Source organism: Leucoraja erinacea, chromosome 7 (assembly GCF_028641065.1).
Source record: "Leucoraja erinacea ecotype New England chromosome 7, Leri_hhj_1, whole genome shotgun sequence".
NCBI lineage: Eukaryota > Metazoa > Chordata > Chondrichthyes > Rajiformes > Rajidae > Leucoraja > Leucoraja erinaceus.
The window spans coordinates 22,440,937-22,465,137 of NC_073383.1; the positions used below are offsets into that span (position 1 = coordinate 22,440,937).

Below are 24,201 nucleotides of genomic sequence, written 5' to 3' on the forward strand. Positions count from 1 at the left end.
GGTGACTACTTGCAGTGTAACTTTACTATATGCTAATAAACTTGTCGTGCCGTTACTTGGAGTGTTCTTTATTAGCTCTACACCTTCTCTCTCCGTCCTTCTCCCACCCTAGTTCTCCGGCTAGTTTCACTGTCTCACTTCCTCAAGAAGGGTCTCAACCCAAAACGTCAGCTATTCCTTCTCTCCAGAGATGCTGCCTGACACACTGAGTTACTCCAGCATTTTGGGTCTATCTTTGGTTTAAACCAGCATCTGCAGTTCCTTCCTACACAGTTTCACTGTCGTTCTGATTAATTTTACTGATTGTATGCCACCTTGTCACCTTCCCCATAGCTAACAATGAACCATTCTACATTTTCCTTGACCAGCGTCTGCATTGATCTGTCGTTTTCACACCTCACCTTTCAATATCTCTGGACTCCTTCTCTCCTGACTCAGTCTGAAGAAGGGTCTGTACCTGAAACGTCACCTATTCCTTCTCTCCAGAGATGTTGCCTGTCCCGCTGAGTTACTCCAGCATTTTGTGTGTCTATCTTGGGCGCCAACCAGCATCTGCAGATCCTTCCTGCACAAGTGAGGCCAGAGCGGATTCTGCGCAGTGACGTCGCTGGCGAGCGCGCTGACGTCACGCGGCCCTGCGACGTCAGGGCGCCGAGCCCCTCCGATCCCGCACCAGTGGCCGTCAGTCGGCACCAGCCCCTGTGGTAAGTTTGTAAACAGCGTTAAACGGCGGCCGCCATGGCTTGCGCTGCAGGGCGCTGATGATCTGAATGCCGTCCGTTTGCGCTTGCGGGCGTGACGGCGGCGATCGGGTGTTTGGCGGGTGGGTGTGTTCGAAGATCCTATAGCGGATCTTTGCTGTAGGATCTAAGGGTGTGTTCGCCAACCTTCCCCGTTAATATGGCGACGTTGCCCGGCCGCCGTGTCCTGGGGCGGGATCCGCGATGCTGTCAGCTGCACCAGGTTGGCAGTCGAGCTCTCTCCTGGAGATTTAAATGTTGCACACCATCAGGACGAAGTACCCAGTTTTGATCAGATGGGAGTGGCCTTGGTCTGATTTATGATCACGACGGTGTTTACGGCGGTCACATTTGTATGAATTGAATGTTTTGAATGGTCTGTTTTGTTGAGAATCCGGTCTATATCCCATTTCACAACAGGCTGTGTGTTTATCATCAGCACCACTGCACAGCGAACTAGCCAGTCATTGGTGATGTTAAAGGCTGTACTGGTTATATTAAAGTTCATTATGTTTCACAATTATCAATACACAAAGTTCAAAACCTGCTCCGCTTAAAACAAAATTATTGTGGTAGAATTATAGCTAGAAATAGGGTGAAAGCCTGATGTAAAATGTGAGGCCATTGATATTTATTCCATTTGCTTACCAAAGAGTGTTTTTTTTTCTTAATGCTTAATTTCAGTTTGCAGATGAAATGTTTTTGTTGCTGGGAAGCTCAAGCAGTGGAGGACGATTCACTGGATGTTTTCAAGAGAGAGTTAGATTTAGCTCTTAGGGCTAAGGGAATCAAGGGCTATGGGGGGGAAAGCTGGAACGGGGTATTGATTTTGGATGATCAATGATCATATTGAATGGTTGGTTGGCTCAAAGGGCCTAATGGCCTACTCCTGCACCTATTTGCTATGTTTCCACAGGTGAGACTTCAAGAAGTTTGAGACAAGGGTAAATTGAGAAAAAAGACTAGGCGATGATTAGCTTAGTGTCTAAAATCATGTAGATTGTAGAAAGATACAAAGGGTTAAGTTAAAAAGTTTTATTGAGATTTGAGAAGAATGGTTGTGAAAAGGCTGGTGAAGTTCAAGAGAAATTAGGACACGATAATTGGAGTAAATATTTTTTTAGCACCACAAGGAGCAGGTACAATACAAAGTAAGGGGAAACTGCCAACAACAAATTCTGATTGAATGTGTTGGAGAAGTAATAAAAAAAATGTCTGCACATTGGATCAATATTGGATATTAGGTTCATTTTGACTTTGCATGCTTCTGGTTTGCAGAGAAAAAAACAGGAAAGAGGAAGCAGATTTCTTTTGTTGGAATAAAGTGATATCTGCATTTTAAGGTCAGAAAGGCAGTGGAGTTCAAGAATAGCCACGAAAAGAGCAATAAGTGAAGGTATTAAGTGCAAAGATCGTTTAACTTGAAATTAGATTTACTGGAGGTAACAGGAAAGTATTAAATAATTAAAAAATATTTCTGTTGCCCCATTAGAGGGCTTTTGAGCAGATCATAACGTAACCGCAAGAGGACTAGTGGGAAGCACTGAATGCAATCTCTGAGGGAAAATATAAAATGGAATCAGCATACCAATTATTGGGTTGGATAATGAGCAGAAGCTACTTTTGAAGGTTTGAAATGGGAGAAAGAGCAGCCCACAGAAACTCTTGCTTTAAGGATTTTTTTAAGGAGAACTATCTATTCACAACTGATGATTAATAGGAAATGTGGTGTTTAAGAGGAGGTCATACAATGGTGTATAAAGGTGCCTGATTTTATTAATTTATTTTAATCCAATAGGTAATTAACCAAAGTGTTTGTCTTTCATATGACTTCATAGGAGTTTATTGTTAACACATGGAGATCATAGCTGATCTGTAACCTAATTCTGCTGATCTGCATTTATCCCACAACTCTTCTGACTTTTAGGTAACAAATATGAATCAGCGTCTGATTTTAAATGAACAATTGGTCCAATATCAAATATCATTTGTAGAAGAAATTGCTATTTCTTGATTTAAGATGTAAGTATAACAATGGGGCAACTGAAATATTTTTATTATTCCAAACTCTCCTGTTACCTCCAGCAATTATACTTTAGAGTTAATTCATCTTTGCACTTAATACCTTCACTTAATAAATAGAAAATATATACATTTTGCACCTATTATGATAAATCTATTTGAAAAATGTTTGGTGGAGTCAAATGCATTATAATGCCTTTTTAAATTATGGCAATTATTTTTTTTTTTGTTCTTTAGTATTTACAGCAACTTTGATCATGTTATTGAATTAACAATAACCCAATATAAGAAAAATGCTTAAAGTGGGGATGAGGTGGGTCAAAGGGTAATTGCCAATTTTATGATATTGCACTGATTGACCATTAATGGCAAAAATAACATATAAGCTTTTTTGTATGTGAAAAGGTTTTTCTGGCATTGCAGAAAGTAAATAGCTCCCAAGTTGCTGTGGCTTTGAAATCTGTCTTGTCCACTTAAGTGCTTATGTGCAGGGATTATTGCATGCAGAAGGTAGTGATAAAACTAGGTTTTTTCCATGTTTGTATTATTTTAATTTCTATGAAATAGGGGTGTGGTTACCTCTTTATGAAAACTATCTTTTGCATATGTGATTAAAACGTCAGTGACCGGAAATGTTAACACCGTTTCTAACCTCAACTCTGTCTGACTTCCTGAGTTAAGTTTAGTTTAGAGGTACAGTGTAGAAACAGGCCCTTCGGCCCACTGTGTCTGCACCGACCAATGATCCCCGCACACTAATGCTATCCTACACTAGGGACAATTTTTACATTTATATCAAGCCAATTAACTTACATACCTGTACATCTTTGGAGTGTGGGAGGAAACCAAAGTTCTCGGAGAAAACACACGGGGTCACGGGGAATACGTACAAACCACGTACAGACAGCACCTGTAGTCGGAATCTATCCCGGGTATTGGCACTGTAAGTGCTGTAAGGCACAAACTCTACCGCTACGGCACCGAGGAACCCTGGTATTTCCAGCATTTTCTGTTTTTGTTTCAGAGCTGCAAAATCTACAGTTCTTCCTTTTCCATTGCTCTTCATATTTATCAGTATGGACAACAGGAAAGCTGGAAAATGTAACTAAATTGTCCTGCCCTAATATCTATGCTTAATTTTTCTACTTATAGTTGGTGAAATTGTTGAAAAACCTTCCAGAATTCCTAGCGGCCAAAGGCCTTCTAAACCGCAGGCCTTGAATGAATAAGATTGTAGGTAGATATATATGTAAGATAGAGAATATGAATGATTTTTGTACACATTAAATTTAAAATGGTCATAATAGAATATGAAGAAAAATATTACTACTCACACCGTAGAAAACACATCGTTATTTGGTAGTTTGGTTTCACAAAACGCCGTAATTTTGTTGCTGTTCTGTGGCTTTTGGTCTCAATGTGTAATGTCCTGCTATTACATAGTTTCTTGGTACAGTTCCTCTCTTTTTCCAATGGGCAACAAGGGATGGAGATTGTTGAGATTATATGTACAAACAATGAACTGCAGATGCTGGTTTATACTGAAGATAGACACAAAGTACTGGAGTAACTCAGTGGGTCAGGCAGCATCTCAGGAGAAAAGGGATGGATGACGTTTTGGGTCGGATTTCCGAAGTGCCTGAATCGCTGAGTTACTCTAGCACTTTGTGTCTATCTTTGGTGAGACTAGATATCTGGCAATGAAACTTCATGACAATGGATCAGGACTTGGATGTGATGATGGTCGTAACCTTAGTGGATGCTTTGGGCTCTCTGTTATCCAAACAATAATAAAACAGTGCAGACCATGGATGTTTCAATTCTACATCTTGAATTGTGTTGACTTAACTGGCATAATTTGGGGTATGATAAAAGAGAATACAACTATGGCTGGTGAAACCTGCAGCTGAATAATGGCTACTGGAATGAATGAATAGCATGGCGGGGCAGTGGAAATGGACTCAAACGAGGATCAATGTCTCGGGAAAAACTGGGGAAGTGTAATTATGTTTTCTACATAATAACTGGGAATTATTATTTAAATCTGTTTAACGATATCCAGTGAGTGGTTGTTATGAAATCTATAATTTCATGTGCTATAAGGTTATGTACTTTTATGAAATGATATACCAAAACATTTATGCATTTATTTTATGCTCTGTTGGGGTTGGGAAACATCATCACAAACATATTCTGTTTAACTTGTGAGAAATTATATTTGTTTCACAGTGATTTCATTTGTAGGTTAATGAATAATTGCATTATCTGGTTTAATATTGTCACTTAAATGAGAGAGTCTGAAATTCTTCCCCTACATCCAATTAACTAATTCCAAGGAAATTTATAATTGTCCTTAGTATCTACACATGAGATGAGGCAGAATTAAATGAGCTTCCCTTGATCAGTAGAACTGGTATTCCAAATCAAATCATTGTTATTTTGAAGCATTTTAAGGGATGTAATTAAATAATTAAAATCTAAGGATACCCAATTTTGCTAGACAATAGACAATAGACAATAGGTGCAGGAGAAGGCCATTCGGCCCTTCGAACCAGCACCGCTGATCATCCCCAATCAGTACCCCGTTCCTGCTTTCTCCCCATATCCCCTGACTCTGCTATTTTTAAGAGCCCTATCTAGCTCTCTTGAAAGCATCCAGAGAACCTGCCTCCACCGCCCTCCGAGGCAGAGAATTCCACAGACTCACCACTCTCTGTGAGAAAAAGTGATTCCTCGTCTCCGTTCTAAATGGCTTGCTCCTTATTCTTAAACTGTGGCCCCTGGTTCTGGTCTCCCCCAACATCGGGAACACGTTTCCTGCCTCTTCTAAGCCCTTACCAATCTTATATTTTTCAATGAGATACCCTCTCATCCTTCTAAACTCCAGAGTGTACAAGCCCAGCTGCTCCATTCTCTCAGCATATGACAGTCCCGCCATCCCGGGAATTAACCTTGTAAACCTACGCTGCACTCCCTCAATAGCAAGAATGTCCTTCCTCAAATTAGGGGACCAAAACTGCAAACAATATTCCAGGTGTGGTCTCACTAGGGCTCTGTACAAATGCAGAAGGACCTCTTTGCTCCTATATTGATTCCTCTTGCCATTCGCTCGCCAACATGCCATTCACTTTCTTCACTCCCCTGCAATACCTGTCTTTGCATCTTCTTCCTCACCACGAATGAGGACCTAACCAGATCTTCCGAATGAGGCGGAGATTCACTCGCTTCCCCTCCAACCTAATCTGTTAGATTCACTGCTCGCAATGTTTCTAAATCAGCAAGACCATGAGTAGACTAGGCGATTGTTTTGCAGAGTACCATTACTGTGTCCACAACGGATGTTTTGAGCTTCCAGTTGCATGCCACTTCATATCCCCTTCCCATTCCCACATCTACTGCATTTGGCTCTCTCCACTACTGCAGCATGGCCAAACACAAACTAAAACAGTATCTCATGAACAGCTTGGTAGCCTACAGGCCTGTGTAAGAACATTGAATTTTCCAGTTTCATGGAACTCATTCTCGTTGAGTCTTTCCCAATCACAGCCATCTTCTAGAGTCTTCCTCTCTTTGCTCACCTTTACCATTTCTTCCCTTCCTCTGGGCTGTGGGCCGAGATGCTTTTTTGTTTAAGTTCGTGACCCAGATCACGTAACATATTGTGTAAAAATATTATAAAAATCATACCTGAAACTCATCAAGAGCAAAACCTGCACATATTTTTAAAATTTTCCGAGTATTAATTGTCCAATCAATGCACGTTTGACATTGCGTCGGACACCAATTGAGCAATCACACGCATTGTTTCATGGTAGCTAGGCAGCGAGCACTCTGAGATCATGGCTGCCTCCTAATTACACCAAAACAATAGCAAGGTTTCAAAGGACTAAAGGTAATGTTAACCTTGCTGATAATTTTGTTTTACAATTGATTTATCTTTTGTAAAGTTATGATGTGAACTGTTAAATAAAAATGGTAAATAACAAATGTAGAGCTGGGTTAGGATTAGGGTCAGTCAGTCGGAAGTCAGTCGGTTGGTCAGTCAGTAGATTCGTCAGTCAGTTGATCGGCTGTCGGTAGTCTGGTGGATGCTGTGAAGGGTCGGTCGGGCTGTATGTAGGCCGGTGGATGCTGTGAATGGTCGGTCGGGCTGCCGGTGGGTTCTGCGAGTGGTCGGTCAGGGTTGTCGGACGGCGGGTGTTACAGCGAACGAGCGGGCGGACTGACGGAGCCGGCGCTATGGGGGTGCTGAAGGCAGCCCGGGCGGCATGCAGGGCAGTGCTGCTCCCCACCATCATCACCATGATGATCCAGAAGGGCATGCGCGCTGAGAGGCCACACATACGGAGCCCGCAGCCGGTCCCAAAGCAGCTCCAGCTCCAGCCGTGGGCAGCTCTGGAAGGGGGAGGAGTTATGGTTAGGGTTAGGCATTTTCCTGTCAGTGGAAGATGCCTTAGCCTTCCCCCAGCCTGGCACTGCCCAGTCCCACTGTGGACGTGACCCCCACTCTGCACACTGGCAGTCAGTGGGGTTCTGTAAACGGGGGAACCCACAGGAACTGCCATCACCCATAAATTATTTAATTTATGAAGAAGGGTCTGAAGAGGGTCTAATTCATGAAGAAAGTTCTCGACCCGAGACGTTGCCTATTTCCTTCGCTTCATAGATGCTGCCTCACCCGCTGAGTTTCTCCAGCATTTTTGTCTACCTCACCCATAAATTAAGCGGGTTCAGGAGCCGGACCTCTGCGGCAGTCTCATTCAAAATGCGCATTCATAATTATATTCATTATATTTTTTTAATATAATAAATTATATATAATTACAGTCATATTCATATATATGGTATAGTAATATATGGTTTAAATAGACAGCAGTACAGAATTAGGCTGGAGGAATATGAGCACTGAACACTAGATGGCGCTTATTTTTTGATGTCATTTTCTAATTAGTTTAATTAATTAATGTTCAACTTTTGGCACTGACGAGTTATGACTTCCTTCTCAATTATATTTTATCTAAATCTGTGCAAAATTTCAAGTAGTTCCCAGAACATGGATTACGAAAGTTAAATTCTAGACACATTTTCGATGCTCGGCCCACAACCTACTGGTAACCGAGACGATCAACCTTCACCTCCCCCACTTGACTCCAGATGCCTAATTTGTTTTTTTTTTTGTGTTTGCATTTATCACCTACCAGCTTCTGTCTCAGCGCTCCCTCCTTACCTCCCCCACCTGGCTGTATCTGCCCATCACCTTCCTCTCATCAGGTTTCATCTATCACTTACCAGCCTCCATCTCATACCGCCCTCTCACTTGTAAAGACTGGCTATTTTCTCTAAAGACTATCGGTCGTGATGCAGCGTCTCCATTCAAAATGTCGACTATTCCTTTGCTTCACAGATGTTACTTGATCCACTGAGTTCTTGCAACAGTTTTCATTACAATGGGGCTGTCCCACTGCGGCAACCTAATCTGAGAGTTTAGAAAAGTTTGCCCTCCACTCAAACTCGCAGCATGGTCGACACGTGATCCTTTGAGGTCACTTGAACTCTCCTTCATGCTTGAGGGAAGTTCCTGCATACTCCCGGCCTCAGTTTGGTCGAGGAAAAACTTTCAGCATGTTGAAATGTTTTCCGCAAGTAAAAATTGGTCGGCATGGTTCTTTTAAACTCGTAGTGCAGTGGAGTAGGATCGTTATGTAGTTACAGGCAGTCGAGGGCACATTTAGGCAATCTGCTTCACTGATCGGGCATTTTAATTGGCTCATTGGAGTTTTCAGGACCAAGGAAAGCCAACCAGTAAGTTAAATGCCCGCTAAACTTTATTATAAGTTGTCTGGCTTCTTAAAACTGTCTCCCCCCTTCTCCCCTTATCTGTCCCCTTCTCTCCCCCCCCCCCCCCCCCCCTCTCCGCGCTCTCTAAATGACTTACTGTATACTGTGCAGCCGTCTTTTACTTTCCTGTTCATTGCGGGTGTGAATTTCAGACAGCGCTCCCCCGCCTTCCCTGTCCCCCGCCTTTGCGATGTGTGTGTGTGCGGTCAGTCGATTCAGCTCGCAGTTTCATCACTGACGGTCGATCCAACTCGAGGTTTTCCAGGCGAGTGCCCTCGAGCTTGAAGGTCGAAGACAGCCACGGTAAAGTCGTGTCAGTGGAACAGGCCCTTAACACTTTGGGTTGGAAATAAAGGAAATACTCCTGAAGAATGATAAATATGAAAAATAATTTATTTTTGTTTTTGAATTCCCTCATTTAATATTTCCCTATTGCACTTGGGGCTCAAATTCCATTTGAGAAAGAAAAATATTTTTGTTTGGAGGCAATGCTGGTAGAATGTACAATTAATTGTCCTCCAGCTTTTAGCCAAGTTGAAGACCTCTTCTAAATGTAATGGATAGCCATGTTTGTAATGAATGAATGACAATTCATCTTATTGACTTCAGATCTAATTAGAGTATGCTGGGAATTGTTGTTTATATGTTTTGAACTATTGCCAAGGCACTTACCTTAGGCCTATATCAAGAGTTAAGAGTGTTTTATTGTCCGGTGTCCCGGACAGAACAATCAAATTCTTACTTGCTGCAGCACAACAGAATATGTGAATATGTAAACGTTGTATATTACGGGGGGGAAAAAGAAAAAGTTCAATAAATAACAAATATAGTGCAAAAAATAACAAATGATAGTATAGTCTTTTGCAGTTCAGAGCTCATAGCTTATTCGTTGTGTTTAGTAGCCTGATGGCTGTGGTGAAGAAGCTGTTCCTGAACCTGGACGTTACAGTTTTCAGACTCGTGTACCTTCTTCCTGATGGCAATGGTGGGATGAGTGTGTGGCCAGGATGGTGTGGGTCCTTGATGATTTTGGCTGACTTTTTGAGGCAGCGACTACGATAGATCGCTTTGAAGGTGGGGAGATCAAAGCCGGTGATGGACTGGGCAGTGGTCACAAGTTTTTGTAGTCTTTTTTGCTCTTGGACATTCAATTTGCCGAACCAGGCCACGATGCAACCAGTCAGTATGCTCTCTACCGTGCACCTGTAGAAGTTTAGGAGAATCCTCTTCGACATGCTGAATCCCCGTAATCTTCTCAGGAAGTAGAGTTGCTGATGTGCCTTCTTTACAATTGCATCGGTGTGCTGGGTCTAGAAAAGATCTTTTGATATATGCACGCCCAGGAATTTGAAGTTATTGACCCTCTCCACCATCGTCCCATTGATATAAACAGGATTGTGGGTTGTCAACCTTCCCCTACTAAAGTCCACAATCAGTTCCTTGGTCTTACTGATGTTGAGAGCCAGGTTGTTGTGCTGGCATCATTTGGTCAGTCGGTCGATTTCAAATCTATAATCTGACATCCCCATCTGTGATTCGTCCAACGACAGTGGTGTCATCTGCGAACTTGATGATGGAGTTCGCACTATGACCGGCTACGCAGTCATGGGTATAGAGTGAGTAAAGCAGGGGGCTGAGCACGCAGCCTTGAGGTGCTCCCGTACTAATTGTTACTGAGGATGAAGTGGTTCCTCCAATTCTAACAGACTGTGGTCTGTGGGTGAGGAAGTCGAGGACCCAATTGCAGAGGGATGCGCAGAGGCCCAGTTCCGTGAGCTTGGTAATCAGCTTGGAAGGGATGATGGTATTAAACGCCAAGCTGTAGTCTATAAATATCAGCCTGACATAGGTATTTTTATTGTCCAAGTGGTCCAGTGTGGAGTGGAGTGCCAGTGAAATTGCATCTACTGTTGATCTGTTGTGGCAGTATGCAAACTGTAGTTGGTCGAGGTTCTTGTCGAGGTAGGAGTAGATGTGCACCAATGTGTCTCAAAGCACTTCACCATAGACGTTAATGCCACTGGTCGTTGAGGCACTTCACCTTTCTCTTCTTGGGCACCGGTATTATTGATACCCTCTTAAAGCAGGTGGGAACGTCAGACCTCAGAAGTGGGAGATTGAAAATGTCTTCAAAAACTCCCACCAGTTGGGCTGCACTGGTCTTGAGAACTCGACCGGGTATACCATCAGGTCCAGGCGTTGTTCAAGGATTCACCCCCCTGAAGGATCTTCTGACGTCGGCCTCTGTGACTATGACTCTAACACCGTCAGGACGAATAGGGGCTTGGCAAGGCATATCAGTGTTCTCCCTATCGAACCGTGCATAGAACGCATTGAGCACGTCAGGGAGTGATGCTTCGCTGTCGTTTGAGCCGCCTCCTGATTTCGCCTTGTAGGAGGTGATGGCATTCAAGCCCTGCCACAGTTGCCGAACATCTGTCTCATCTTCCAGCTTAGAGCAGAAGTCCTTTTTGGCCTTTTTGATGGCCTTACCAAGGTCGGATCTGGACTTCTTATAGACCTCTGCTTCGCCAGACATGAATTCCCGGGATCTGAACTTCAGAAGAATGCGGATCTCATGGTTCATCCAAGGCTTCTGGTTAGGAAACACTGGGAAGGTTTTTGTTGGAACGTAGTCCTCCACACATTTCCATATGAAGTCTGTAATGACTGGGGTATTCATTCAGGTCCGTTGTCGAGTCCCTGAACATTGCCCAGTCTACAGACTCCAAGCAGTCCTGGAGCTGTTCCTCTGCCTCCGTTCAGGCTGGACCGCTGAGTCTCGGGAGCTGGGGGTGAGCCATGTCTCTGTGAAATAGAACACAGAGCATTCCCTCAGCTCCCTTTGGTAAAGCAGCCTTGACCTTGTCCTCCACTTTGGAAATGGAAAAGAACTAATAATACTAGCAATGTTACAACATTTTGAGATTTAAAAAATCAAGTCTGCAATTTATCCCATCAGATAAAGCATAAAAAGTAGTTTAATTTCACACCTAATTCACTTTCATATCTTGTATTAAAAAAATTATGGCCATTTTCATACTCAGAAATTAGCGGATGCAATAGATGAGGTTGGAGGAGATGCAGGTGAACCTCTGTCGCACCTGGAACGACTGCTTGGGTCCTTGAATGGAGTCGAGGGGGGAGGTAAAGCAACAAGTGTAGCATCTCTTGCGGTTGCAAGGGAAAGTGCCCAGGGAGGGGCGGGTGCAGGAGGGAAGGGAAGAATTGACAAGGGAGTTACGGAGGGAACGGTCTTTGCGGAAGGCAGACATGGGGGGAGATGTGAAGATGTGGTGAGTGGTGGGGTCAGGTTGGAGGTGGCGAAACTGAAGGAGGATTACTTGTATGTTACGGCTGGTGGGGTGAAAGGTGAGGACTAGGGGGACTCTGCCCTTGTTGCGAGTGAGAGGATGGGGAGAGAGAACAATGTTGTGAGGTATGGAAGAGACCCTGGTGCGAGCCTCATCTATGATGGAGGAGGGCAACCCCCATTCCCTGAAGAATGAGGACATTTCAGATGCCCTGGTGTGGAATGCCTCATCCTGGGAGCAGATGCTGCGTACACGGAGGAATTGGGAGTAGGGGATGGAGTCCTTGCAGGAAGCAGGGTGGGAAGAAGTGTAGTCCAGATAGCCATGGGAGTCAGTCGGTTTATAGTGGATGTCGGTCAGAAGTCTATCACCTGCGATGGAGATAGTGAGGTCAAGGAATGGTAGGGAAGTTGCTCTGCAACATGTTAATCTCGTGTTGTATTCCCTACTTAACTGCTCTACTGCTTGATCTGTGTATGGCACTATTCATGCAAAATGCCACTGGATATCTACAGGTAATATGAAGGGAACAGTCTCGGCTCAGTGATATCCCATAGGTACATGTCTCTCATCATAGACATATCTTGGGATAACCTATTGCATTTGTAGGCGTGGTGGAAAATGGTTTAATTTAATTGTCAAGAAATCTGATTCCTGGACCAAGATATGAAAATATGAGTTTGAATCAGCTAGGGAATTTCAATTTGAATAGTTAAGGACGTCCAGAAGTTTAAGGGAAACAAAAGAACTGTTGTTGATCATGGTACAAACTATTTGATTGTGTTTAAAATCTGCCTGGTTCAATGGAAAGGACATTTGCTATCTTTGCCTGGTCAACTGTACTTGTGATTCCAGGCTCATCTGTCCCTTAAATGTCTCTTCTGTTCATGGCAATTATGAATAGATAATAAATGCTCGTGATGATCATATTCCAACAAACTTTGAAAGTACCACAAGTGAATGGTGATGATTGCTATGCTGGTCTTTGTTAAATTAGCCATATTTTGACATTTTGTTTTCAAACTAGCTTAATTGGCGTGTACATAATAACAATCAAATTGCTGAAATGTTTACAAAATTTGGAATTGACACAGGCAACAAAAGTAAAACTGTCAAATCACTGAAATATTTCCCATTTTCTTTCAGCTATCATGTTGATTCTGCAACCATCTGGAACTCTATGAAGGTAACGATACAATATCTAATATTGACCTGAATAATGCTGAACCACGTAGTGATAAAAAGATTTTACTAATATTTTTAAATGCGTAAATCGTGTGGTAAATGTGATGTTTGTTGTGAGAGGACTATTTTCTCAGAATACGTGGCTGAAGATTTACTCAAAATTGAAGGAGTTTTCATCTGGGCAATCAAGAAACTTTGCATTGATTTGTATATTGCTTTTCATTTGGGTATTGAATTTGTAGCAACATTAAATACAAGTGAAATTGACAGATCTAGAACAATGAGAACATTTTGAAATATTTTGGAATGTTTGATGTAACAGTAAACTAGATTGATATTTGAAATGGAAAAGTATGGCATGATCCTAATTGGGTAATGACAATGTGGACACAAAATCGAAAGCAGAAGTGATAATTAGGATATACAGGGTGGTGAATATGTGGAATCCATTGCCAATTCATTGAGTATTTTTAAAGTGAAGATCGACAGGTTCTTGATTTGTAAGGGTGTCGAAGGTTATGGAAGTCAGGAGAATGGGGTTGAGAGGGCAAGCCAGATTGAATGGCAGAGTAGACTCGATTGGCAAAAAAAAGGCCTAATATGAGCAGGAAGACAGGAAGTACAGCAGTTTTAACCCCCCCCCCCCCCCCCCCCCCCCCCCCCCCCACCCCCCCTCTCCAGAGGTCAATCTTTGGACTATTGGTGCTTTGATGCCCTCGACAAAGTAAGTTCAAGATTTGCAGACATTATTTTTGGTTGTTAATGAGGATGTCAGTAACATCTTTGTATGTAAGAAATATGTCAACTTATTTATGCACACTCTATTTCCACAAACAGCAGCATAAACAATAACAAACTAAACTCTTTCCATGATGTTGACCAAGAAGTATTTGCAGGAGCTTTTGAGGGTTTGGAATTTTTTTTATGTTTACCTAAGAGAGAAGATGCGGTCTTGGTTTATTGTTTTACTTGCAAAAAAAATGAGCCCCCAGCTTTTCTGCAATCCATTAAAGGTTCAGCTTAGATTTTGTACTTGAGCCTTTGTAGGAGGATTGAACTCACGGGGTGTTTCAGAGGTTAGATTGAACCAAGACTGATGACATATCAAATCATAGCTAATGAGATTCAGAAGGGGGGAAAATGGTCAATCATTGTGGACCATCTGAAAGCCAACAATATTGCAAATTATTTCAGGATATTTAACAGTGACATTACCAATGGCTACATTTTTGGAAGTACAAGGTTCTTTTCTTGTAGTTTACTGCATATGTGTCTTTTTACAATACTGCACACAAAAATGTGACAAAGGGGGTCAAATTTCAAATTCCTTCAAAAAAAGTTGACAAGCACTTTATTGGGTTCATGACTAACATAGTATCAACAAAAAATATAAGAAAAGATAGTATATTGATGGCAAGTTTCTGAAAATGGCATCAGAATACACAAATACAGTTTTTGTAACGGTCCATCAGCGACCTGGTTGGCACAGTAAGTGCACATATTTCTTATTCCTTTCTATGTTCGTGAATACCACATGGAATAATAAAATTGCAAACACCGTTTTCACTTCATTCACCTGATCATGTAGTAGAATACTGCATACATCTGAGTGGACACTGCGACGCTCGTTACACCAGGAGTCGGCAACCTTATTCTGCATAGGGGCCAGGACACTAATGATATCCCACTTTTTAAGAAAGGTGGGAGAGCGAAAACAGGGAATTTTTGACCAGTTAGCCTGACATCGGTGGTGGGGAAGATGCTGGAGTCAATTATAAAAGATGAGATAGCCGAACATTTGGATAGCAGTAACATGATCGGTCCGAGTCAGCATGGATTTACAAAGGGGAAATCATGCTTGACTAATCTGGAATTTTTTGAAGATGTAACTAGGAAAATGTACAAGGGAGAGCCAGTGGATGTAGTGTACCTGGACTTTCAGAAAGCATTTGATAAGGTCCCACATAGGACATAAGACACAGTGAGCAAAATTAGGGCACATGGTATTGGGGTAGAGTGCTGACAAGGATAGAGAAGTGGTTGGCAGACAGGAAACAAAGAGTAGGGATTAACGGGTTCCTTTCAGAATGGCAGGCAGTGACCAGTGGGGTACCGCAAGGCTCAGTGCTGGGACCGCAGCTATTTACAATATACATCAATGATTTGGATGATGGAATTCAAAGTAACATTAGCAAATTTGCAGATGACACAAAGCTGGGTGGCAGTGTGAAGTGTGAGGTGGATGCTATGAGAATGCAGGGTGACTTGGGCAGGTTGGGGAAGTGGGCAGATGAATAGCAGATTAAGTTAATGCGGATAAATGTGCGGTTATCCACTTTGGTAGCAAAATCAGGAAGGCAGATTCTAAATGGCGTCAAGTTGGGACAAGGGGAAGTACAACGTGATCTGGAGTCCTTGTACATCAGTCTATGACAGTAAGCATGCAGGTACAGCAGGCAATGAAGAAAGCGGGTCAGCTCGCCTTCCCCGGGACTAGCTGCAGTTCCCATGTCAGCTCGCCTGCCCCGGGACTGGCTGTAGCGCGCAGGTCTGTCACGGTCGTTGTGGAGCTTCCCAAAGTTGATACGAAGGAATTAAGTTAGCGACTTGGTCCGTACAAAAGGTAAACAAGAGACAGTGTGTTGCCATATGGAAGATTGGCTCAGTTTCTTAGTTTTGATTACCAATTTATGCCCCCAAATTTTTTTTTATTGACTTTAAAAAGTTGGAAAATATATCACAAACAGTTGTTGTGTTTTTGACACCACGATGTTTTTTGATATATTAAATTTGTTTTTGATATATTAAACTCGCCCAAAAACAGGGTTTGTGAAAAGCAGAAGTTTGGGAGCCTCTGTGGTTTAACTTACAGAGGTACCGACCCCGATAACAGATAACATCGTTGCGACAATGGGCACCAAGCACAACGACCGTTACCGGATCTTTGCTGGGCGGAATACCAGATATGTTACTGTATTTTCTCCTGGTGTTGATGAAGATAGTTCCCTAGATCATTATCAAAACGTATATGTATGAGGGGCCGTATGAAGCTTATTTATGAATTAAATATTCATGACTAAATGTGGCAGAGTTTTTAATGTTACATATTTGGTGTCCAAATTGGTTTGACTCGCTCTTGAAGTTATCTAATTTATATCAATTATTTATAAGGTTTCACAAGGATTTTTGTTACGAACAGTGTATTGGTGTAAAAAACTGAATAGTAATCTTGTTCCACAAAATCTCTCCAGTATTGTAAAAAGACACATATACAATTTAATTCCTAATATTCTCCCGTTATCCCTGTCATCCTGTATTTTTGGTGCCACTGTAAATCACTGGAGTGCTATCCTATTGAAAAGTAACCAAAGTTTTAAATCTATTGGAAAGAATAAGCACAGAGGGTGGTGGAGGCCAAATCACTGGATGGATTTAAGAGAGAGTTAGATAGAGCTCTAGGAGCTAGTGCAGTCAAGGGATAGGGGGAGAAGGCAGGCACGGGTTATTGATAGGGGACGATCAGCCATGATCACAATGAATGGCGGTGCTGGCTCGAAGGGCCAAATGGCCTCCTCCTGCACCTATTTTCTATGTACAAGGATTTCTCCTCTAGAATATGCAATATCAAGATTCTCCCCTGTCACTTCCACAACTCAGCAAGATAATAACCTTCTAATATTTTGTCATAAAAGTTTGGTCTCTCCACCCTTTGTTATTTCAGATTGCCTCCAACACTTGTCTTGTGTTCTGAGATCAAAGTTAAGTAATTTCAGAAAATTCCCACAGATGTGTCAATTCAGTAAAACCATGCTGCCATCTTCCAGACCCTGAAAAATATTACACACATTGCTGTCCCATCCTGTGCTTCTATTCGTAAGTTATCGGTGGGGGCGCTGCACTGGCAGCAGCCCTGTCAGCAGCATGTTAGTTTTTTCAACCTTTTTTTATTTTTTTAGTATGTCTTAAAGTATGTTTTTAGTGTTTCTTTGTGTGCGTGGTGTGGGGGGGTGAGGGGGAAACCGTTTCGGCCGCCTCATCCATGGAGAGGCGACTTTTTCCAGGTCGCCTCCCCCGTGGCCTAACAATCAGGATCGGCGCGGCCTTTCCCGGAGACCGGGACTTCAGCGGCGGACGCAGCGTGGACTCTCGCCGTGGAGCGGGCGAGCCCTCGCTGGGGCTCGCCGGACGGGAGCGTTCCGATTTGCTGGCCCGGGTCTGCAGAGCTCCAGCTGGCGCGGCGTCTACAGCCCGGGATCTCATGTTGGGGACCCGGGGGGAAGAAGAAGCTCCATCGGCCGGCCCGCGGACAACTTCTACCGTGGGCGCGGCATGGACTTACCATCACCCCTGGAGGGGAGCTTCGACCGCCGGCCCCGCGGTCTGCAGTGCTTCTGTTTGCGGCGCGGCGGGAACTTTAAATCTTTGACCACCGGCCTGTGGCCTACACCATCCTGCAGCCGCGGTCTCTGGTGGGGAAGAGCCGATCCTGGACTTACCTTGACTTTACTTTGTTCTTTTCCATCTGGACGCCCGCAGCAACGGCTGCGGAGGTGGAGGTCCCGACCACGGAGGAAAATGGAGGAGGACTGGCCAATTTCTGTGCCTTCCACCACAGTGATGAATGCTGTGGTGGATGTTTGTGTCAAATTTTTATTGTGGTTGTGTGTTCTTTATTATTGTACCGCTGCTGACAAATTCATTTCACTTGCACTTTATGTGCAATGTGACGAATAAAACTGATTGATTGATTGATTGATAAGTAAGTTTATTGGCCAAGTATTCACATACAAGGAATTTGCCTTGGTGCTCCGCCCACAAGTAACAACATGACATACAGTGACAGTTACGAATGACACAGAAAACACTAAACATTAATAATAGTAAGACATTAATGATAAAACATCATTGATCAAGCATGTGAACCAGCAAAATACTAGATCAAAGGGAGGCTACAGATTTTTGGCTGTTGAGTAGAGCAACTACTCGTGGATAAAAACATTTTATGTCTGGCTGTGGCAGCTTTGACAATCCGGAGTCGCCTTCCAGAGGGAAGTGATTCAAAGAGTTTGTGGCCAGGGTGTGAGGGGTCAGAGATGATCTTGCCTGCTCGCTTCCTGGCCCTTGCAGTGTACAGTTCATCAATGGAGGGAAGGTTGCAGCCAATAATCTTCTCTGCTGATCGGACGATTCGCTGCAGCCTCCAGGTGTCGTGCTTGGTGGCTGAGCCAAACCAGACCATGATGGAGAAGGTGAGAACAGACTCTACGATGGCCGTGTAGAATTGGACCATCATTGCCTGTGGCAGATTGTGCTTCCTCAGCTGCCGTAGGAAGTACATCCTCTGTTGTGCCTTTTTGACTGTGGAGTCGATGGTAGCCCCCCACTTAAGGTCCTTGAGATGATGGTTCCCAGGAACTTAAAAGACTCCACAGATGTGACTGTGGTGTTGTTGATGGTGAGTGGGGTGAGGGGAGGGGGAGCTCTCCTAAAGTCTACAATCAATTCCACTGTCTTAAGAGCATTGAGCTCTAGGTTGTTGCGATGGCACCAGGACGCCAGCTGTGACACTTCCTGTCTGTAGGCAGATTCCTCCCCATCCTGGATCAGTCCAATCAGGGTTGTGTCGTCCGCAAACTTGAGAAGCTTGACAGAGGTGTCTGTGGAGGTGCAGTCGTTGGTGTAGAGAGAGGAGAGGAGAAGAGAGAGTACGCAGCCCTGCGGTGCTCCTATGCTGAGCATTTGCGGGACCGAGATGTCCTTTCCCAGCCTCACATGCTGCTTCCTGTCTGTCAGGAAGTTGGTGATCCACTGACAGAGGGGTTCAGGCACAGTCAACTCGGAAAGTTTGGAGTGTAGTAGCTCTGGCACAATGGTGTTGAATGCAGAGCTAAAATCAACAAACAGGATCCTCGCATAGGTCCCCTGGCGGCCTAGGTGCTGTAGGATGAAGTGCAGGCCCAGGTTGACTGCATCATCCACAGATCTATTGGCCCGATATGCAAACTGCAGAGGGTCCAGCAGGGAGTTTGTGATATTTTTCAGCTTGGCCAGCACAAGCCTTTCGAATGTCTTCATGACTACAGAGGTCAGTGCGACAGGCCTGTAGTCATTAAGACAAGTAATCCTTACCTTTTTGGGTACAGGGACAATAGTGGAGTTTCTGATTTTCAAACCTGCAGTAAAACTCATTCAGGTCGTTGGTCAGCTGACGATTGTCCAAAGAGCGGGGGGCTTTCCTCTTGTAGCTGGTAATTTATTGTAAGCCCTTCGAAACTGAAGAAGAGTCACTAGCTGAGAACTTGCTCCTCAACTTCTCAGAGTACCTTTCCTTGGCAGCTCTGATTCCTCTTCTCAGCTTGTACTTGGCCTGCCTGTAGAGGTCTGCATCCCCGCTCCTGTAGGCCTCCTCTTTAGACCGTCGCAGGTGTCTGAGTTCTGTAGTGAACCAGGGCTTGTTGTTGTTGAACCATGCTCGGGTCTTAGTTGGAATTCAACTGTCCTCGCAAAAGCTGACATATGATGATACAGTGTCCGTATACTCATCGAGGCTTGTGGTTGCTTCCCTGAACACATTCCAATCCGTGCCGTCAAAGCAGGATTGTAGGTTCTCAATGCCCTCGCTTGTCCACTTTTTCGTTGTTCTGACCACAAGCTTAGCAGCTTTTAGCTTCTGCCTGTAGGTCGGAATAAGGTGAACTAGACAATGATCAGAGAGACCCAGACCCGCCCGTGGAACAGAGCGATATACGTTCTTCATTGCCGTATAACAGTGATCGAGTGTTCTCTCCCCTCTGGTGGGGCAGGTAACATGAAGTCTGTATTTTGGAATGTCACGGCTGAGATTAGCTTTGATAAAATCCCCCAAAACAATGACCATGGAGTCCGGGAAGTCACTCTCTACCCTCATTACCTGGTCAGCGAGTTGCATTTGCGCCTCACATACGCAGGCTTGGGGGAGAATAAAGGAGTTAAATTCCCTCGGAGAGTAGAAGGGTTTGCAGTTTATAAAGAGGGATTCTAGGTTGGGAGAGCAGAAATGTGACAGTAGCGTGATGTCGCTGCACCATTCCTGGTTGGTATAGAAGCATATTCCAGCAGCTCGAGAGAAGTCCTTGTTTGTCCGATGCAGGAGTTGCAGTTCGTCCACTTTGTTCTTGAGAGAACGTACGTTTGCCAGGAATATGCTCGGGAGTGTTGTGCGTGATCCTCGTCACCGGAGTTGGGTGAGTGCTCCAGAGTGCTTCCCACGGATCCTCCTCCGTCTCAAGACCTTGAACGCAGCCACAGCCCTGCCGACAAGTATGTCCAAATAATCCAGCGAATGAGAGAAATCCGGAACGATGTTTGGAGGTACCGTATGTCCGATATTTATGAGTACCTCTCTCGTGAGAGTAATCTTTGTAAGGTTTTCACAGAAGACACAAACGAACAAACACATACAAACACATACTTTATGTAAATATAACCATATAACTATATAACAATTACAGCACGGAAACAGGCCATCTCGGCCCTACAAGTCCGTGCCGAACAACTTTTTTCCCTTAGTCCCACCTGCCTGCACTCATACCATAACCCTCCATTCCCTTCTCATCCATATGCCTATATCCAATTTATTTTTAAATGATACCAACGAACCTGCCTCCACCACTTCCACTGGAAGTTCATTCCACACCGCTACCACTCTCTGAGTAAAGAAGTTCCCCCTCATGTTACCCCTAAACTTCTGTCCCTTAATTCTGAAGTCATGTCCTCTTGTTTGAATCTTCCCTATTCTCAAAGGGAAAAGCTGATCCACATCAACTCTGTCTATCCCTCTCATCATTTTAAAGACCTCTATCAAGTCCCCCCTTAACCTTCTGCGCTCCAGAGAATAAAGACCTAACTTATTCAACCTTTCTCTGTAACTGAGTTGTTGAAACCCAGGCAACATTCTAGTAAATCTCCTCTGTATTCTCTCTATTTTGTTGATATCCTTCCTATAATTGGGCGCCCAAAATTGTACACCATACTCCAGATTTGGTCTCACATATGCCTTGTACAAATTTAACATTACATCCCAGCTTCTATACTCAATGCTCTGATTTATATAGGCTAGCATACCAAAAGCTTTCTTTACCACCCTATCTATATGAGATTCCACCTTCAAGGAACTATGCACGGTTATTCCCAGATCCCTCTGTTCAACTGTATTCTTCAATTCCCTACCATTTACCATGTACGTCCTATTTTGATTTGTCCTGCCAAGGTGTAGCACCTCACATTTATCAGCATTAAACTCCATCTGCCATCTTTCAGCCCATTCTTCCAAATGGCCTAAATCACTTTGTAGGCTTTGGAAATCCTCTTCATTATCCACAACACCCCCTATCTTGTCAAATGCTCAAGTCATACTTGGATTCTAAATTTTATATTCTTTAAATTTATCTGATGTTCCTTATCTTTGTTCTTTATATCCACTAGATAATTTCCTGTTTCAGACATCCTTTTCTCATTTAACATTACATTAAAAACATACAGCCAGCAATAGGAGGTGTGACCAAGAAAGGTTGCTTTACATAGTTCTTATCTGAAACCAGAATGCTTTGCCATAGGAAATAATTGAGAGAAAGACTATTGCAGGGGTGGACAACCTTGTTCTGCATAGGGGCTGGGACCTATGGCTGTGAGCGAATGGCGGAGCACATCTATCACATGTACACATGGGTCCCACACCCATCCTGCCCGGGATGGCAGGCATCAAATCACAGAAGGTAGACAAAAATGCTGAGGAAACTCAGCAGGTGAGGCAGCCTCATGCAATCCTTCCATGTCTCACCCGCTGAGTTTCTGCAGCCTTTTTGTCTGCCTTCGATTTTCCCAGCATCTGCAGTTCTTTCTTAAACGTGTTCACAGATGGTGTGCGGCCTTGCCGGCAGCTTTGCGCAGGATGCGGTACAGCCAGAGCTCGGCCGCGTTCCTGGCGGGCGCTCGGCCACGCTCGCGGTGGGCTGGATGATTACGGGGGACAAAATCCGCCTGCGGGCCGGATGATTTCGGGTTATGGGCTGCATTCGGCCCGGGGGCTGTAGGTTGCTGACCCCCTAGACTATTATATGTTGCAGAAAAAAAATTACATTTGTTACTGAAGATAAAAGACTAGGAAGAGATAATTATCTTAGCTAATGGCACGATGCTAGCCACAAATACCTAATTTTCTCATTGGAAATAGCAGAAGTAGCGGTGCCTCTGAGCCCATTGTATCATTCATTCATCGTGCTTAATCTTCCACCGTGTGCCGTTTTTCCTGCGTTAACGATTGATGCCTGTTTTATTTACTTGCTGGCTGTAGATTTGCAGTCTACTATTTATAAGGATTCACAATCCTTTAAATTACGAAATTTTTATTTTTCGTGGTTCTGGCTGGTTCCAGATTCCCCTAGTTCCAGATTCCCCAGATGGAGGTAGTTATAGAGCTCTTAAAAATCTAAACAGTTTGAAGAGATTAAATGTGTTTCCTCTGATCTTTAACAATTATGGGCTTAGTTGGCTTAATATCTGTATATATTTAGTCACCTCTCCAGAAATCAGTCCGGCAACCTGTTATTACAGGACTCAAACACACGTAAAGATACAACACATCTTTATTAAACACTTACTGCATAGGATGTGCAGTACATTACATCTCCGAGCTGCTACATCTACTGCCTGACGTAAGCGGATTCTTAATATTATAAAGCATGTATTAGGCGGGGCTACTACTAACAAGCACTATGATTGGCTAGCATGCAATAGCTGATCTACATCTCTTCTTGTAGAAAATTAAGAAACTACGGTGCCTTAAACAATATAGCGAGGGGATGCTAAGAATATGCTAGCAAGATTATACAAAATCGCCATATCTAACAGGGTCTGCAAACACGTCCAGCCCTCATGCGGTAGGAGACCGCCTCACCTTCTTTCGTGGGAGTACAGACGGGGGACTGGAGTGGGGACACGACCGGCGACCCAGCAGGCCTGGTAGGAGACGCCACAGACGAGCCAGGCGTCAACCGACGCGGGGAACCCGCGGTAGAAGTAATGGCTGGTGGTGGAGTCGCTGGAACGGCTGTGGGAGGAACACGAGAGGCGGGGCATCAGGACCTGTAGTTGCATGGAAGGATATGTTGACAGTTGCGTCTGTAGATGAATCCGTCCACTTCGACCAGATACTAACGTGGTTCTTTGGATGGTCCGTAAATGTGCCCCAGTCGTGTATGGCCCTTGTCGGTTTGCTGGTGAACCACTTGTCCATGCACAAGTAGTTTGAGTGGCTTGTCGGAGAAACGTTTCTGTGTGTCTCGTTTGAATCGTAGCTGCTTCTGCACCGTGGGTGGGGAGAGAACACGCAGCTGCAGCAGCTGCTGAGAGACAGGCAGGGGTGCACGGGTTTGGCAAGACATTACTCGCTGGGCAGGAGAGCCTAGGATGGAGTCCCGTGCAATGTTTCGTAGATTGAGCAAGTCCAGGTATACGTCGGATTTGGCAAGGTAGGAATGTTCCATAAGTGGTGGGAGCTTGCGGTTAAGTATTTGTAACACGTTGTTGGTTGTGTCAAATTGCGGGAAATTACTGCATTATATGATTAGTAGCTGAGATAACTTTTTCAACTTGAAAAGTCCATGGACTGTAGAAAGTGAATCTTGACCTGCTTTTTTGATTTAACTAGCTGAGTTTCTACTGCAGATTGTATGTTATCCCTTTTAAAAAAGTGCCTTGAATTGTACCTGTTTGGCTTTGAAATTCAAATGTGTTTGTGATGGAGGCATGAAAGTCGCTGCATGATTGCTTGATTGATCTTAATACTGAGATTCCCCAATCATTAAGAATTTTAATTGTTAACATTCTCAAGCTCTTCCGCATTACATTCATCTTTGCTAGCATTCTATTGAGTCTAATTGAAAATATAAAGTTGGTATCCCTATATGTTAAGGTTGTTCTTCCAAAACTGTTGAACTATATTGTCTGTGGCTACCCGAATGTATGGACCATATCTCCCTTGCAGTAGAATTTGAATATTATTCCCTCTGGATGATTGAGTTGATTGTAGAAGGGAAGGTACACATATGAAATAATGAACTAAT

The 24,201-nt window shown here is 43.8% G+C and overlaps 1 protein-coding gene across 4 annotated transcripts in view; it reads left to right on the top strand.

Moving 5' to 3' along the window:
* Nucleotides 1-597: 597 nt before the first annotated feature.
* atf2 (activating transcription factor 2) overlaps nt 598-24,201 on the top strand; it is a 129,392-nt gene continuing 105,788 nt past the window's right edge. For 2 of the 4 annotated variants that reach the window (XM_055637930.1, XM_055637933.1), the window contains exons 1-2: nt 598-704; nt 13,061-13,100. The gene's annotated coding sequence lies outside the window, so the exon portion shown is untranslated. Of the gene's footprint in view, nt 705-2,676; nt 2,763-8,810; nt 8,904-13,060; nt 13,101-24,201 lie in introns of those variants that run through there. The other 2 variants (XM_055637931.1, XM_055637932.1) reach the window with 2 other exon arrangements.